Raw genomic sequence first — 6,555 nt, forward strand, 5'->3', positions numbered from 1 at the left:
AGTCCCACTGATGGATTCTTTTCATCATAGTTGTAAGGATGAGAAGAGGTTTGCACTGCGAACCTTAGCTAGTAGGAAGGAATTCTTGGTTGAATCTAATCAACTAGTAGTGGTAACATCATCCCAATTAGCTAATTCTATATTTTGGATGAACTTGTTTGCACCCCTTTTTGGTGCTTATCTTCTTTTATGCCTTCTTTTATTCCATAACATCTTATTGTTGTCCCTTAATGGAAGACAAGTAAAACGTAGATATCAGGCAAGCTCTATCTTTGCCTATCGCAAAAGGTTAGAACAACATCCACACACACATAGGAGGACTACACTCATTCCTAACATATATGGTATGGGTTTCTTATGCATAGGCCAAGGAGATACTTATCAGTGATGTAAATTTGCTTTGATGTGGAGACTATGAAAAAAAAAAATATTATATGGCACATTAGACACACTGAACGGGTTTGAAACCCTCCTCTTGCATAGATACACACTTTACGACAGGCTGAAACCCTCATAAATCAATAGGAAACACTTAATGGCTCTGACGAGCCTCCAACCTCCCTCCATATAACACTTGATGGGTTGAAACCCTACATCTGGAAGTAAGGAACGAAGGATGGGTTTTCATTTTGGTTTTAGACCATAATTGTTGGATGGGGAAAGTTCAACATCTCGATGCAAGTTTCATCAAGCCTCTCAATCAAAGGCATCCTGCCACTATTATGGAAACCCCAAGAAATTTCAGTTTTCCCATTTAATATTGCCAATGTGGGATTTACTCATTGAACAACTCAAAATTATATTTTGACACTATGGCAAAATGTGAAATGAGAGGAATCTGCTGGAGTAACTATCATGCTAACTATTTACAACGAAGGAGGGGTTCACATAATGAACCATAACAATAGGCAGGAAGGAATTGGTGTTTGCATAGCTCTCAACCATAACTATAGAAATTTCACTTGTAGAACAAATCGATACATGCAATGTCCTAAAGCATAATACTTGTTCTACTTCTACAAAACATTAAGCGGAAGCATAATCGAATTCATGAGCAACATCAAGTAGAAACAAGCATAACTGATCAAGAGAAATAATCACACATAACACAAGATATATCTAGGGGAAAGCACCAGCATAAAACCCCAACCATGTATTATCAATCAAGTGGAAATCCTCTTCACAATACAAAAAGAATTAGCTCTCAAGCTATTCAATTCTCAATGAACTATGAAGATATGAAGATATGTCTCATGAACCAATCAAGCCCTGTTTATATAGGCTTTTCCTATGGTCCTTACGTAGTTTTCTTAGGAAATAATAGCAAAAGCATATGCTATTAATTCCAACATACCAAAAACAACCAATGGTCCAACTACGTATTCCTTGAGAACACTAGTTCCTCAACCATGCAAAAACTACTTACTAGAAATAGTTAAGCATCTAATAGTACATTGTCCCACATCTGATCTCAACTGGGTCTCTGACAGAACTGACATGCAACAGTTATCCATGAGTGAATCCTCAGTTATCTAAAATAATAGTTGTCACATGCATGCAAGCATTAACAAACTATATTTTATTATTTTAGAAACTTGTTAAAATAATCTAACTGGACTTGACTAGTTAGAACTAAGTCAACTGATTATCTCATTATAGAACTAAACCTTATCTCCTTTAATCAAGGGATAAATTCCTAAATCAAGGGAGAAAGTAATCGCATGATCTCACAAAGACTTCAAGTTTAATTTTTAATAATTAATTAACTCATGGAGATTAGTTAATTAATATTTTAAACTGTTGTTAAGACCAAAATTAATTTTACTTCCTATAGATAGACTAGGGACTGCTATAAATTGGAAGGGACCCAGAAATGCTATTTTTAGAACTTTCTATTTTTAGCAGTTTCACCTCTCACCTAATGTGGCCAATGACCTCACTGGCCAAACAATTATTTTTAGACACGCTATTTTTAGCACATTCTAAATTTAGAATTTCTCGTTGCACACTTTTCAACACTCCCTCTCAACAAGAAAGAGATTATCAGCAACCCTGATCCTGTCTCTATGGAACTCAAACTTGCCCTTTGAAAATGCCTTTTTCAAAATATTTGCATCCTCTTCCTCGGTCGAAATATATTGCAACATCATGATCCTCTTGATCACACAATCCCGTAGATTATGATAGAGGATATCTATATGCTTGGACCTGTCATGAAACACTGGATTCTCAGAGAATTTAATGCAACTCTGATTATCACAATATATCATCGTCGGATCCATCATTTGACCAAACAATCCCACTAGGATCTTCCGCATTCAGATGGCCTCACATGCAGCCTGACTTGCTACCATGTACTCTGCCTTCACTGAGCTAAGTGCAACTAATCTTTGTTTCCGGCTATACCAAGAGACTGCAGCCGACCCAAGGTTGAAGATCCCTCCAGAAGTGCTCTTCCTGTCTGATGGACTACCTGCCCAATCTGCATCTGTGAAGCCTTGGAGCTTCACTCCCTCTGTTCGCTTGTACTATAATCCATTCTGTGTAGTGCCTCTGAGATATCTCAGCACATGCTTTGCCACCTTCCAAAATAACTTGGTTGGCTGAACCATAGCTTGACTCAGTTGGTTCACTGCAAAGCATAAATCTGGTCGAGTGTTCACTAGATACATGAGTGAACCCACAAGTTGTTGATAAACGGTAGCAACTACTACCTCACCTGAAGTAGCATCCTCCTTCCTCTAGTTACCTGCTAGAGGAGTCTCCATGGGCTTGCACATATCCATGTGGAAGCGCCTCAATATCTCATTGGCATACTTGCCTTGAGAAACAAATACTTCCCCATCTCTTTGCCACACCTCCATGCCTAGAAAGTAGTGCATGAGGCCCATGTCCTTCATCTCAAACTCTCTTGCAAGATCCTTCTTGCAAGACTTGATCAACTCATCATCACCTGTCAAAATCAGATCATCGACATAAAGTACAATAATCAATAGCTTACCATCTACAATGATGTGGTAGAGGTTTGCATCCACTTCACTCTTGGTGAAGCCCAACCCGGTGAAATAGTTGTCGATCTTGGTATACCAAGCATGGGGTGCTTGCTTCAGCCCATACAATGCTCGCTTGAGCCGACACACATGTGACTCATGATCGAAGGTCTCAAATCCTTCGGGTTGCTTAATGTATACCTCTTCCCCAATCTCCCCATTGAGGAAAGTCGTCTTCACATCCATCTGATGGATCTTCCAACCCATCTGTGCCGATAGTGCTAGAATCAATCTGATCGATGAGTACCTTGTAACAGGAGCAAAGGTCTCATCATAATCAATCCCCTCAACCTGTGAGAAATCACAGGCAACAAATCTTTCCTTATGTTTCTCAATACTACCATCAGCTACCTGCTTTACCTTCTAAAGCCATCGGGAAGTAACCACTGACTTGTCCTCCAATCTAGGAACAACATCCCATACACTGTTCCTCATGATAGAATCATACTCCTCTACCATCACATCCATCCAAATTGGCTGCTGCACTGCCTCCTCAAAAGAAGAAGGCTCGGTCGCTACACACTCCCCAACCAGGGCCATGTAGCCAATGTATCTATTGGGAGATCTCCTTTGTCTACGATGAGAGGATGGCTGCCCCACATTCTCTCTTGCATCCTGCATCAATCTGTCAGCTTCCCGAGAGTGTTTCTGCCCCTCTCTGGAAGACTCTCCAGTAGTGGTGATCTCCACCACTGGAATCTCTGCATGTGGCTACTCCGCATCATCAGGAGGCTCCTCCTCCTTAGGAACTAATAGTTCCTCATCATCACCATGCAACTTGAGCTCCCTCTCAAGTGACTCTCACATGGCTCGTTGCTCATCAAACTTCAGATCCCTGTGCACTACTGTCCTCTGACTAGTAGGTAGAAACACCCAATAGTTATGAGGTGTATCCGTATACCCCACAAGTATTCCTAACTCAGTTGTTGGGTCTAGCTTCTTCCGAGCATCTTTGGTCACATAACAGTAAACGGGTTATCCAAAGATATGGAAGTGACTTACATCTGGCCGCTTCCCGCAAAAAGCCTCTATAGGTGTCTTCATCCCCAAAATACAATGAGGACTTCTGTTCTAAAGATACACTACTGTATTGCATGCCTCAGCCCACAGATGAAGTGGTAGACTTTGGTCACGCAGCATCACTCGAGCTGCTCCCACAATAGATCTGTTCTTCCTTTCGGCCACCCCATTCTGTTTTGGGTTATGAGGTGCTTTGAGTTCCCTTTTAATTCCTTCTGAAGCACAGAAGTCTTTAAACTGCCGGGAAACATACTCTCCACCATTATCACTCCACAAGGCCTTTATCTTCCTCCATGATTCTTTATCTGCCAAAGCTTTGAACTCACAAAAATTCAAGAAGGTTTGATCCTTATTTTTCATGAAGTAGATCCAACATCTACGAGAAAAATCATCTATAAAAATAAAAAAGTACCTTTGCTTTGCGGTGGAGGCTATAGAGAAGGGCCCACATACATCTGAATGAACTTGATCCAGAACTGCTCCTCCTCTACCATCCCGATCATGAAACGAAGACTTTGCATACTTACCCAGAGTACAACCTTTGCATGTGCTTGTCTGCTCCAGTTTGCACTTGGGTAATCTGGTAGAAATTTGCTACATGATCTTCAAGGCCCCATGATGCAAGTGGCTCAGTCTCCTATGCCATAACTCACCAATATATTGGCCATGCACCACTTCTGCCTTGGAACTGAGAGCAGCACAATCTTCTACCTATAACTTGTAGAGATTCTTAATTCGAATCCCAATCTGTTTAGTCTGTCCAGTGCCGATATGCCTTAGGAAAACCTTTCCCAAACTAAAGACTACATAATAGCCTTTATCCTCAAGCATAGAAATAGACACAAGATTCTTTTTCAGCCCTGGTACATACATAACATTAGAAAGAGTGAGGGGAGAACCTTGCTCCCTTTGAAACATAACCATACCTCTACCCGAGACACAGTACTTTCTGTCATCGCCCATCTCGATTCGTATTTGGAGATCCTTCTCCTCCAAAGTGCTAAAAAGATTCTTGTCACTTGACATGTGGAAATAAGCTCCATTGTCCAAATACCAAACATATCCCATGCTGGATGAAACCATGCATGCAATAAGCAAGAAATCCATCTCAAATTGTGACGCTAGTGCATCACCATCAGATTCCTTGGAGGAACATTTATTCTTGGACTTCCTCTTTGGGCAATTATTAGCATAATGACCCAACTCATGACAATGAAAGCATCTCACCTTCGACTTGTCAAACTTCTTCCCTCCTTGAGAAGACTTGGAATCGGATGCCTTCCCTTTCCCTTTCTTAGCTTTAGAAGCTAAAGCCAAGTTGTCTTCATCATCATGTTTTGATGAAGAAGCTCCATCCCTAGTGCTCCCTCTAATCTCCTCCTGCATCAAATCCGACCATAGTTGTTCCCAATCTAGCATTTTGTACCTCCCATTCACTGAGTCCTAATAGCTATGCCAGCTCTTAGGAAGGCCAAGGAGTGCTAGACTCACCATATCCTCATCAGCTGTAGTGACTCCTACGCTTGCAAGCTCATCTCTGCAGGTGGTGAGCTTGTTCAAGAATGTAGAAATAGAGTCACCCTTCTCACACTTGATCTTTCGAAGCTTGTCCTTCAATGCCAACTTCCTTTGATCACTGCTATTCTGATATAAATCTTTCAATGTTTTCCACATTGCAAATGGAGACTCCTTCCCATGGAGGCTTGAGACTATGTGATCTCGAACACCCTCCAAGAGAATTCTCCTAGCTCTAGCCACACACTTACCCCATTCCACCAGCTCAGTCTTGTCAGTAGGCTTAGGGACTTCTTGATCAATGAAATCCTTAAGACCATTATCTTCCAAAACTGCCTCCATGCGATCCTTCCAAGCTATATAGTTTGAGCTGCCATCAAGGGCATACTCAAGCCTCAAACCATTAAATGCCATCGATGAAATATATGTGATAAGAACTTGAGATCTATATCCAGAATAAGAAACTTCGAATTTCTCCTACTAGTATACTATTCTTGCTTGATCACCTGTGCTTTGATACCATGTAGAAATTTTCTACAAATCAGCTAGCTCTGATACCATGTAGAAATTTCACCTATAGAACAAACCGATATATGCAATGTCCTAAATCATAATACTTGTTCTACTTCTACAAAACATTAAGCGGAAGCATAATCGAATTCATGAGCAACATCAAGTAGAAACAAGCATAACTGATCAAGAGAAATAATCACACATAACACAAGATATATCCAGGGGAAAGCACCAGCATAAAACCCCAACCATGTATTATCAATCAAGTGGAAATCCTCTTCACAATACAAAAAGAATTAGCTCTCAAGCTATTCAGTTCTCAATGAACTATGAAGATATGAAGATATGTCTCATGAACCACCCAAGCCCTGTTTATATAGGCTTTCCCTATGGTCCTTACGTATTTTTCTTAGGAAATAATAGCAAAAGCATATGCTATTAATTCCAACATACCAAA

Source organism: Pinus tabuliformis, chromosome 6 (genome assembly GCF_031772625.1).
Source record: "Pinus tabuliformis cultivar Carrire ecotype Pingquan chromosome 6, CPIR1, whole genome shotgun sequence".
Taxonomy (NCBI): Eukaryota; Viridiplantae; Streptophyta; class Pinopsida; order Pinales; family Pinaceae; genus Pinus; species Pinus tabuliformis.